Source organism: Ovis aries, chromosome X (assembly GCF_016772045.2).
Source record: "Ovis aries strain OAR_USU_Benz2616 breed Rambouillet chromosome X, ARS-UI_Ramb_v3.0, whole genome shotgun sequence".
Classification (NCBI taxonomy): domain Eukaryota; kingdom Metazoa; phylum Chordata; class Mammalia; order Artiodactyla; family Bovidae; genus Ovis; species Ovis aries.
Genome location: NC_056080.1, coordinates 15,582,044 through 15,593,745, shown reverse-complemented (window position 1 = coordinate 15,593,745; position 11,702 = coordinate 15,582,044). Strand labels below are relative to the sequence as shown.

The following is an 11,702-nucleotide window of genomic DNA, read 5'->3' as shown; positions in this document are numbered from 1 at the left end:
AGGACTTATTAAAGATGGAATTGGGCTCTTCAAAATCTTTTTTAAAAATTACCAAAGGGCTACTTCATGGCCTAGTTTCTTTATTAAGCAATAATGTATGGAACGTCTTGTTTTCAGTCCTCAGCAGCTGCCAAAACCTGAACATGTCAAATCCAAGTGATCACAACCATCCAGGAGATCTATTAATAGCAAGATAATTTTCAAGTCCACTGTACCGAGCAGTGTTTTGTTTTTTGGTTAGGCATATAATACATTCCATATCATGTCTGCTGAGTTCTGTTTTGAGGTTTCACTTTTAAAAATAAATCAGGCTTGTTTTAAATTAGGGCAACAATAAATCCATCAGTGTTTGGTATTTTGGCTTGGGATACTGTGGGACCACAGCTAATATCTAGGTTTATGGAACCTAAATTAAAACACTCTTTTTATATTCTTGTACTGTGTTTCCTGGTGTTTGTCTGGAATCAGAGAAGTGAAAGAAGGAAAAGAGTTCTCTGGCAAGGAAGCAAATTGTAATAATACAAAGAGGCATATTGTCTCACATGGAATCTGGTCTGCTTGGGGCCATCTCACATGAGGGGAAGAAAGGCACAGGTAGGAAAATACATTTCCCCCCGTTCAAGCCATTTACCAAGGCCTCTGCCTCCGTGTGTGTGTGTTTAAATATCCTTCCCTACTGCAGGGTCATAAAGATATTATAAGGGTTAATTTTTCAACTTGGCTAGGCTATGGTGCCCAGTTATTTGGTCAAATACCAGTCTAGACATTGCTGTGAAGACATTTTACAAATGTGATTTAACATTTATATCAGTAGACTTTGATAAAGAAGGTTACCATCCATAGCATGTAGGGGCCTTATTCCATCAGCTGAAAGCCTTCAGACAAAGGACTGAGCTTCCTCAAGGAAGAAGGAATTTGTTCTCCGAACTGCCTTCAGACTCAAGACTGTTAACAGCAACTCTTGCCAGAATTTCCACCCTGCTAGCCTGCCCTGGGGATTTTAGACTTTCCAGTCCCAGCCCTACAATGTTGTCAGTCAGTTCCTTAAAATGGCTAAATAACTAAATCAATCTCTCTCATATATATATATATATATATATATATATATATATATATATATAAAATATGTATACATGCACACATATACATCAATAAGGTATATATACCAATCTATACATATACACACATCCTATTGGTTCCATTTCTCTGGTGAACTCTAATACAGATATTCTCCTATGTGTTGTTCTAAAAGTTAAGTTTGGCATTTTACAACTAACTTCTTAACCCATCTGGAATTGATTTTGAGGATATATTCCTAATTTATTATTTCTTCAGTCAATTTCATGTGTTTGAGGAAATAAAAAGAGATAAATGTCTGCATTTGCCAGTCCTCTTGGTCGTAATTTTGTGTGTCTTTTTAAAAGCATAAACATCTAGTTCTCACTGCACAAATTCTGATTCAGCAGGTCTGAGTTGGGGCCTAAGCACATATATTTTGTTAATACAGGCAATTTTGAAGTTCTATCTAGAAGAAAATATAGAGTGAATATTTTTAATATCCTCTAGATAGGAAACATCTGAAAATGACATCAGAGACAAAATCCACTAAGAGAAAAAACATGAAATATTTGACCATATTAAATATTTCTAAACTGTATAGAACTATCAGTTATAAGATGAATAAGCTCTAAAGATCTAAGGTATAACATGGTGACTAGTTGACAATACTGAATAGTGTGTAACTGAAATTTGCTGAGAGTAGAACTAAAGTGTTCACACCAAAGATAAGGTAAATATGTGAGGTGATGCACATGTTAATTAACTCAATGGTCAGAATCCTTTCACAATGTATGAAAAAAAGGTGTTAGTCACTCAGTCATGTACAACTCTTTTGCAACCCCACAGACTCTAGCCCACCAGGCTCCTCTGTCTATGGGATTCTCCAGGCAAGAATACTGCAATGGGTTGCCATGTCCTCCTCCAGGGGATCTTCCTGACCCAGGGATTGAACTCAGGTCTCTTACATTGCAGGCAGATTCTCTACTGTCTGAGTCACCAGGAAAGTATATGTATATCACATCATCACTTTGCACACTTTAATTACAATTCTATTTCTCAATTAAACTTCAATCAAGCTGAAAAATTGATACAGAAAAGTGCATCCACAAGATTTTTATTTCATTTTTATTTTATTTTTATTTCTGTACAGCAAATACCACCAAAAGGAAAGTAAAAAAGTAGAAGGACAGACTTGGGAAAATGTACAATACATATCAAAAATTAATATCCCTATATAAACAGCTCTTATAAGTAAATACTATAGGAATAACGAATAGATCAGAATGATTAAGAAACTGAGTTATGGGATCTCCCTGCATGGTTCTGAATCCTGGCTACAGCACTTACAAGATCCTGGTGGACACATTATTGCACCTCTGCCTCTATTTTTGCATCTCTAATATCAGAATAATAATAACTTCATTGGGTGATGATGAATATTAAAATAGGTAATGACTGCTAAGGGTTTAGAATAGTAACACATTGTAAGGCATCAATAAATATTAACTTTCTAATTAAAAGAGGAACCTTCCAAAGAGAAGTGGACAGATGACATAAATGGTTGATTCACTAAAAGCAACAATAATGTATATAAATCAATATCTAAGTGACAAACTTATTCCAAGATATACTTAGCATACAACCACTGGATGCTAAATGAATCTTTCCAAATAAAATAATAAATTGGCTGCCACCAAGAATATAAAAATAATTTAATGACCTTTTAAGTTTTTGAAATAAAACATGAAAACCTATGCCTGATTTAAGCTGTTTAACAGAGTAACAGTATTAATAGCTAACATTTAAACAGCACTTGCTGTATGCCAAGGTATCATGTGTTTTGCATTCTTTTGCAAAGAATACTATTATCATTTCTTTCTTCTGGCTGAGGAAACCGAGGCTCAGAGAGGTCTAATAATTTGTTCAAGGTCATACAGCTAGTAAAATGGCAGATCTGTGGTTGATCCCAAGCAGTCTATTTCCTAAGTCTGTGCCTTTAACTGGCATAAGACAGAAAAAAATTATATATAAATGTGAAAGATCATTTCTTAATTATTTGGTGTCTGAAAGTTACAGCTGTGAGATATCCAGCATGTTCCCTTGTCTCTTGCAGGCTTCCTAACTTCATGCAATTTCATCAAGCATTAAAGCACCAGGGTGGATGTGGTGGTGAAGATGTGCTAGCTGTCAAATGGTTCCATTGTGCTGCTTGCTGTCACTCTCTGAGAGGGATCTGTTGAGGGAGATGGACAACATGAAACCTCTAACTAAAAGCAGGTCTGTCACCTGACAGGAGAAGGCAATGGCACCCCACTCCAGTACTCTTGCCTGGAAAATCCTGCAGATGGAGGAGCCTGGTAGGCTGCAGTCCATGGGGTCGCGAAGAGTCGGACACGACAGAGCAACTTCACTTTCCCTTTTCACTTCCATGCATTGGGGAAGGAAATGGCAACCCACTCCAGTGTTCTTGCCTGGAGAATCCCAGGGACAGGGGAGCCTGGTGGGCTGCCATCTATGGGGTCGCACAGAGTCAGACACGACTGAAGTGACTTAGCAGCAGTCACCTGACAAGGTTCTTATAATTTCTGTTTTCCCTCTTCATCAAGACCACCAACTATAGAAAGTTATTTATAAGGTTGTTTTTCCCAAGGTTGTTCATCCCATTCTATTGTGCAAGAGGCATTTTTATACCCCATTACCAGCACAGCTCTGTATACACTACAAAGAGCAAATGTTCAATAAAAGTATAGATGATGAGGAGGAGGAGGCTCAGGCATATTACCTAGCAAATGCTCAAAAGAGGGGTGATGTGGCTGACTAGTTAAAAGCAGAACTTTAGGGTCAGAGTAGACCTGGGTTCAAATCCTGTCACCACCATTTACAACTTGTGGGTCCTTGGGCCAGTCAGTTAATCTCCTGGTGTCAAATAGAGATAGGAGGGCATCATAAAGATGAAATGATATAATTCTTGTCAAGAATTCAGCCGGAGCTGCTTCTCTCGACCATCATCATCAACAACTCAACTTAATAAAAAGCTTAGAAACTATGACTTCATCACATTCAAAATTATCTATAGACTTCAATGTCATCTGAAGCAAAAACATAGATCTATGTCATGAAAGACAGAAACTGGGAGTTTACAGTTTTTGGTGACAAACCTTTCTTGTGGTCTCAACAGTATAAAGTGAGTACAAGATAGTGGCCTCAGGTGGTCAAAGGTAATCAAGACTGGTAATTCCATCTGGAGTCACCTGATGAAACTTGTCGTTTCCCGAGAGAAATTACCCTCCCTCTGCCCCCAGTGCTGCTGTGACTTAGAGCTGTTATCCTTTCCCAACTCAGCATGGCCACAGTCATCCACTGCCAATGCTTGAGAACAATAGAAAGCTGGCCTGGACCTATCCTGCCTGTTCGTTACTGCCCCACATAACCCTGCTTCTTTTCTTTCAACAGACAGGGTTAATATGTGCAGCCTTAGATTATAATTTGAAGTCCGCAACAGAGTTGTGTTGAAAAAAGCCAAGGGATAGATTTTGTTAAACACAAACCAGTGAAACGAAAGGAAACATCATCGTTTTTGTACCAAATGCAATCTAATGATAAGCTGTATATGTGAGAATCCATCTGTTCCTTGGGTTGTAATTAAATTTCTCCTTGAACAACCATCTTGTATACTTAGGGGAAACTGTTTACATTTCATCATATCTTTGAAAAGGTAATCGATCTCTATCTTAATCAACCTTTCTTACTTGGATCATTTCTTTGAAAGGCTGATGAACATGGTTGCTTTTAAAAATACATCTCAGCAGTGAATTTGACTGGTATCAGAAGTACCATAAATCAGTGCAGTTTTAGAGATAGTTTTGATAATGAATGGCTCTGATGCCCAAAGCACCTTTGGCAGACTGATGCAGCAATGGCTCCCAATTTGTTCAAGTCTCTGTATCCATACCCTTGGGGAGTCTCCTTCTACTTAGACTCTAGACTTGGCTGTGTGATTGTCTGATCCACAGCATAAACACAAATGTGATGCAAGCAAAGATTTGAAAATCACGTGCACACTGGAGCTCTCCCTCTCTTGCTATTCTTAGGACTCTTGTTATAGCTGCAACATGAATAAACCCATCTGGGGCTGTCTGATGAAAGATAAGAAAAATCCATAGCTGGAACTTAAATGGCTGCCTCAGCTAACAGCCTGCCAGCATCCTAGCTGACCCAGTGGCCATCTGTAGACACATAGGAGTGACACCTAGTTGAGACCAGCAGAAAGCTCATCCATTTGAGCCCAGTCCAAATTTCCAGATTACAAAATTGTGGTGGCTATTTTTAAGCCACTAGGCTATGGGGAGGTTTGTTATACAGTGAAAGCTAACTGACTCAGTGGCCCAGTTAGAGCAGAGTTGTTGCACCAGCACTGGGGCAGAGGTTGGACTCCATCTGAATTATTTTGCTTATAAACAGCTGTGAAGGACACGAACCTAGAACAACCAAAAGTGAGCAAACACCAGGTGGTCCATCCATCCACAGATACACAGGTCATCACGGTGATTAGGAAAACTAGAATATACCCTGTCACAGAGGAGAGGCATGGGCTGACCCTTCACTATTCAGTGTTTGGGATCAGTTGAGTAGACACTTGAAATTATGAGGATTTTAGGAACATCGAGAGCCTCCAGTTCAGCACCACCTAAAACTTCATTTGTTTGTATTTTGCGTTTCACGCTTTGCACAAAGCTCCTGAAGCCCTTGGTCAGATCAACTGACTCGTGAAACTGAAACTTGTTCTATGACTTTTTTCCATCTACTTTTCCTAAGTATACGCTCTGTAAAATCTCCCTTAGGAAAAGGGTTCTGTGGTCACATAAATTATTAGATACTCCTGATTCCTCTTGGAATTTCACAATGTACCTTGGTATTCTAAAGTCCTGATTGTTTTCATGTATTCCAGTGCTGAGATGTATATGACCATGGAACTCTTTTTGTGAATAACATATATTAAATCCTCATTAACCAATGCTTTTCAGAGAATGCTTTGAGAAAGTTTTTTTAAAAAACTTTCTTACAGTGAGATACGGCATACATATGGAAAAGTACATGAAGCACAACACACAGCACAATGAATTACTGTAGACCAAACACTCCTCCAGCTACCACCCTCATCAACAAGCAGACCACTGCCAACACCTCCACTAGACCCTTGTGCACTCCTAATCCATCAGGGTTTCCTCCTTTCTCTCGCGAGAGAACCATGGCCCTGACTTTATGGTAATAGCTTCCTTGCCGTGTTCAATGTTTTGCCGCCTAGTATATATACCTAAACTGGAGACTTGTTTTGTGTGTTTTTGAACGCTATATAAATGGAATTATATGCTACATATTGGAGGGGAAGGTGGTGTAAGTATCTTCAACTTTAACAGATAATGTCAAAGTCTTTGCCAAATTGAGGGAAAGGGTACCCACAGACATGCCTACCACCAGGGTACAAGAGTTCCAGTTGCTCTCTAGCAGATGTTTTCATTTCTGGCATCTACTCAACGGACAGGGGAGCTTTGAATTTGCATTTCTCTGTTTAGTAAGGAGGTTGAGCACATTTCATTATGTTTACTGGTCATTTGTATATCTTCTTTTGTGCTGCTCATGTTCAAGCTTTCTGCTCATTTCTCAATGGGGTTTCTACTTCTCTCTTAATGGATAGGAGTTCTTTATCTATTCTAGGTAAAAGTCTTATTGGGTACAGGAGCTGCAAAGGTATTCTCTTGCTCTTTGGCTTGTTTTTTCTCTTTCTTAATGGGGTCTACTGTTGAACAAAAGTTCTTCATTTAAACATAATCACATCTATCAGTTGTTTTCCTTTTATGCTTAGTTCTTAGTGTGACACCTGTAATAATATCTGTCTCTGGGTCCAGTGGTATTCCAAGGAGCTGGACTTGAAATAGACTACTACTGGTAGTAGTCAAAGCCAAAAACTGCAGATTGGAGAAGAAAAGGGTGGGAATGGGGAGGGCAGAATGCCAGAGGAGAAATGATAGGGGTTATCAAGAAGCCAACAGGGGCCCTTCAGGTGGATAGAGGGTATGACTGCAAGTGGACTGAATGTCGCTTTCACCAGACAGCTCCTTATGCATGGAAAGGATGTTGGCAGTGTCTCAGAATGAACAGAGAATCAGTTAAGAAGATGTGTGGGAAGCGTAATGTACATATCAACATCTCCAAAGGGAATTGTGCTGAGAGAATTACCACTCTGGCTGGACCCACGAATGCCATCTTTAAAGCCTTTGCCACCATCATGGATGAACTGGAAGAGGACATCAGCACAGCTGCCAGCAAACCCCGGCCACCCTGAACCTAGTGGTCCCTGCTAGTGATGTGGCTCTCTCACTCAGAAAGGTGGTTTCGAGATCAACAAAATATGACAAGGGAGTACAGGGGTTCAGGACCAGGTGGCAGGGAATCTGCCTCCCTACTCGAGTGACCAGGCCATTATAATCTCTGATGTAAGCCATCACTGAGTGTATCTGATAAGCCCTTCTGTTAATGTTGGAGTCACCCTGACTCCAAAGGCCATCCAGCTCCCTGGTCATCTTTGCAGTGATCAGGACACATAAGACACAGGCAATGATGGCATGGGCTTTCCTCATCCCTACTCCACTGCCCATCCACGTGCCTCAACCCTGGAGGCCTATAGAATTCAAGGATGCTACTTCACAACCACATTTGACCAAGCTTCCCCTGTTGGCAATGTGAAAATCTTGTTTTCCTCTGAGGCACGGCAACCCTGGATTCAGTGACATTGAATCCACTCTCCAGAGATGTATCTACTGAGACTACTCATGGACTCATCATTTCAAGCATTTTCATTGACCTCTTATGGGTACCACCATACAAGGGGTAACCATTCTCTTCTCCAGGGGATCTTCCCAACCCAGGGATAGAATTCAGTCTCCTGGACTGCAGGCAGATTCTTTACCATCTGAGCCACCAGGGAAGCCCAGTACCACCACACAATGGGGCATTAGGGTGCCCAAATCAGTAAGAGTCATCAGACACGGGGCATAGTTCATCATTGCAAACTCAAAGGAAGGACCTACCGTTAGGCCAGTGGCCATCATTGGATCTGCTGCCAGCATTAGCCTGGTTCCGTATCTAGTTGTCCAACTGTCCTCAGAAATAGGTGGCACAGGGAGCTGCTAAGACAATGCAGATCTGTCTATAATCCTCTCTGGCTGTTCACCACTCTTGATCCATCTGTGTTGTTTCTGAACAGTCAGCATTTCCAGGTTTTAAATAGTCTGTAAGTTTCCATTTCTTTACACTTTACCATCCACTTGTGACTTTTAAATTATTCTAATTCCTTTCTCCATTCAGCTGTTAGAGCTGAGTTCCATATTTAGTTTTATAAGCTTCTCCCTGTTTTGTTTTATTTGGGGGTTTTATGGTCGCGAATTTCTTCTTGTTTGTCACAGACCCAGAAGAGTAGAATATTAATACAATGCAGCTTAGTCTATGAGGTCAGAAATTTCTCAGAAACTAATTAAAAGATGTACTGGAAAAATTGTTAGCCAGATAAGGTTTTCCTCATGGTTGTCTTTGCTACTGTTTTGTAATCACAGGAAGCTTGAAATCTTGATAGATCCTTGCTCTGGGTATCTTTTTGCTTTATCCACCCGTGACAAAAGCTACAAGGACAAGAACATCACATTCTCTTGGTAGTGACTGTGGAGCAGCCTTTTGGAAGTCAAAGAACTGCCATTTATTCGTTTGCTCCTACCTGCTAAGCATTGTACTGAGCTGTGGGCATACATCACGTAGTTGATTCTCTCCCCAGTTCTGGAGGGAAGTATTACTAGCCCTCTTTAATAAGCGGGGAAATGAAGATTCACTGAGGCAAAATACCTTGAGCAAGGTCACACAGGTCAGCCAGCCAGTCAATGGCAAAGGCTGGATTTGAACTCCAGATTGAATTTCACCCAAGTTCATGGCTTTCCCACTGCAATGTGCTACCCTCTGGTCAGAGCAGGGGACTTGCCTAACTGGTTCTGTGAAATGGGAGAATAAAGTGGCACCTTTGCTGCAGGATAAATGATGAGGAAAAATCTTTCTATTTACTGTCTTGGTGTGGCTTACCCTAGAAGTGGGACCTAAGAGAGGAATGTGAGGAAACTATTTCTTTGTGTGGTGATTCCAGGAAACAGTAGTAGAGGAAGTGAGATAGGAAGGTACAGCAACCAAGAAAGGGAAGATTATCAAACCCTGGGGGTCGCTGGAGCACAGTCCTGCTGGGGAACTTCCAGAGGTTGCCTTGTACCCTAGAGTTAGCAGAATTCACCATGGCTCCAGAGCAGGGCTGAGGCAGCTGGTTTTTTTTTATCCACCAACTCCCACCCATCATTAGATGAGGGCAGCCATGGAGGGATTAGTGCTCTGGCATTTGGGTTCCCCCTGAGGACGTCCTGTTGGCCAAGCCTTGCAGGTGTTTGTAGTAAAGAGCCTTTGGTGTAGAGGTGAACACCCAGGGGATGTGGCAGAAAACCAATACTGTCTCCTCCACCCTCTGCTAATAAAACCCAACGCCAAAGACAAAGAAAAGCTCTGGTAAAGAAGAGAAGGCTATAGAAAAGTTTTAAATCCCTCCAAAGGCCTGTGCAATGTAATATTCCTGAGACATTCACAGTGGCACCTTCCAATCTAATTTGCCACACTCAGGAAGTGACACCCACCACACTACAGTTTAATAATTTAGCTATTATTCCAGAGCGATCCTATTAACAGTCCATTCATTTTCTCCCCAGCGGTTCAGCCATTGAAATTCACCCACTGCGTCTTGTGACTATTAGTGATACTCTGGGAAGTATTATTCAGGAGCATGTACCGAAAAAGATTTGACAAAGATTTCACATGCAACCTGATACGAAAGACATGATTTCCACATTGGACTGGGGAATGGGCTGGGCTGGGTTGAGTCTCAGACACCCTCTTATAGCTGGAGTTTTTCCAGCTCCCTTTCCCATTCACAAAATGGGGGGAGGGGTGGCCAGTCCAGGCGATGTTTAGAGATTTTAAAGACTGACTAAATAAAGGGGCTTTTTAATGCTAATTAACCCACTTAATCCCTTTCAGAGACTAGCATTTTCAATAGCTTTAAAATAGACGAAAAATGTAATAAATGGGGAGGGAGGGAGGAGCTGACTATTGAAGAAGGCGACAACTGATGTTAACTTGCACTGACTATGAAGGACTCTGATGCTGGGTAGGTTCAGAAAGCGCAAACACCTTAAAGAAAACCAGTACAATACTGAAAAAATTGTCAGTTTCTGCCTCAATTTCTTGTTCAGCAATGTACAACCCATGTCCTGCCTTGGCCAAAGTTGCTACAATTTAGTTCATGTGCCCTTGTGAAAGTATTTGTAACCCAAGGAATACAAGTAAAATTAGGCCGAAGTAAAATTAGTTATCAAAGCAGACACTCTTTTTAATCACCCCCCCCCACTACACACACACACACACACACACACCCCTTCACACACATACCTTTCTGAAGACAACATTTTCTTTCTTCAAGATGAAATCATTTCTAAGGTGTTCTGATGCTTGGTCTGTACTTCCGCCTCAGGACTTTTTGTTATTGGGGTCAGCTAAATTGCTTCCTGATCCTAGCACTAGTGATGGAATCAGGCTGACCAGGGTTAGGGTTCAGGTTGTGTCACTTAACTGGTCTTAGGTTTTTTAACTTGTAAAATGGAGCCAATACTGGTGTATTTCTTATCAGCTGTAGGAAAAATTCTGCTCCAAAGGAAAACAATACAGTCTCCATAGCAGGGAGGTCAAGTAACCTTTTCTGTAAAGGGCTAGAGAGTAAATATTTAAAGTTTTGTGGACTACCTGGTCACTGCTGCGACTACTCAGTTCTGCCATTGGAGCATGAAAGCAACCTCAGGAAATGAGCAAATGAATACATGTGGCTGTGTTCCTATAAAACTTTATTTACAACAGCAGGCAGTGGGCTGCATTGGCCTATGGGAGCAGTCTCCAGCACAGGTGTCTAGGTTTTACCATTCTAGCTTTTTGCTGCCACTGAGCCATTTTACAACTCTGTATTTGCAAAATCATTCTTGTCTATAGACATGCAAATTCTGTCCTTTAGAGGTTCAATTTGATGTGCCTCCAGCCCTGTGGAAAAGATCAAATTTGCCAGTATTTGCATATTCATTTCAATATTCCTGATCTATAAATGTGTCTGCTCTTGAACTGGTTGTACCATCCTACCAATTCCTTCATTAATGAGGAAAATATTTAATACTGTTAAAGAAAAAGTTATTCTGACATGTGTTAAACTGATATGGAAGACTGTATCATCACTATTGCAATAGGTGTCCAGACTATTATAACAGGGCAGAGAAATCAGGCTCAACATGGAATACTAGCAAACACAGATGTGGATTCATAGCCAATGATCAGAGTGGAGTCAGTGGGTATAAAATTATCAATACCAACAGGAAACATCAAGCATACAAGGATTCTTGGTGAAGGCAGTTCAGGGTAATGAGATATCAAGGACAGAAGTTGAGGAATTTGGTCAGATATCAAGGGTGATCAGATGTCAGGAATGGGGTGATTCTCACTAACCTGATTTAGCAGGATTCTTG

At 40.8% G+C, this 11,702-nt stretch overlaps 1 pseudogene; it reads left to right on the top strand.

Annotated features, from left to right (window-relative positions):
- Positions 1-7,133: 7,133 nt before the first annotated feature.
- Positions 7,134-7,881, top strand: LOC106991958 (poly(rC)-binding protein 2-like; annotated as a pseudogene).
- Positions 7,882-11,702: the final 3,821 nt, after the last annotated feature.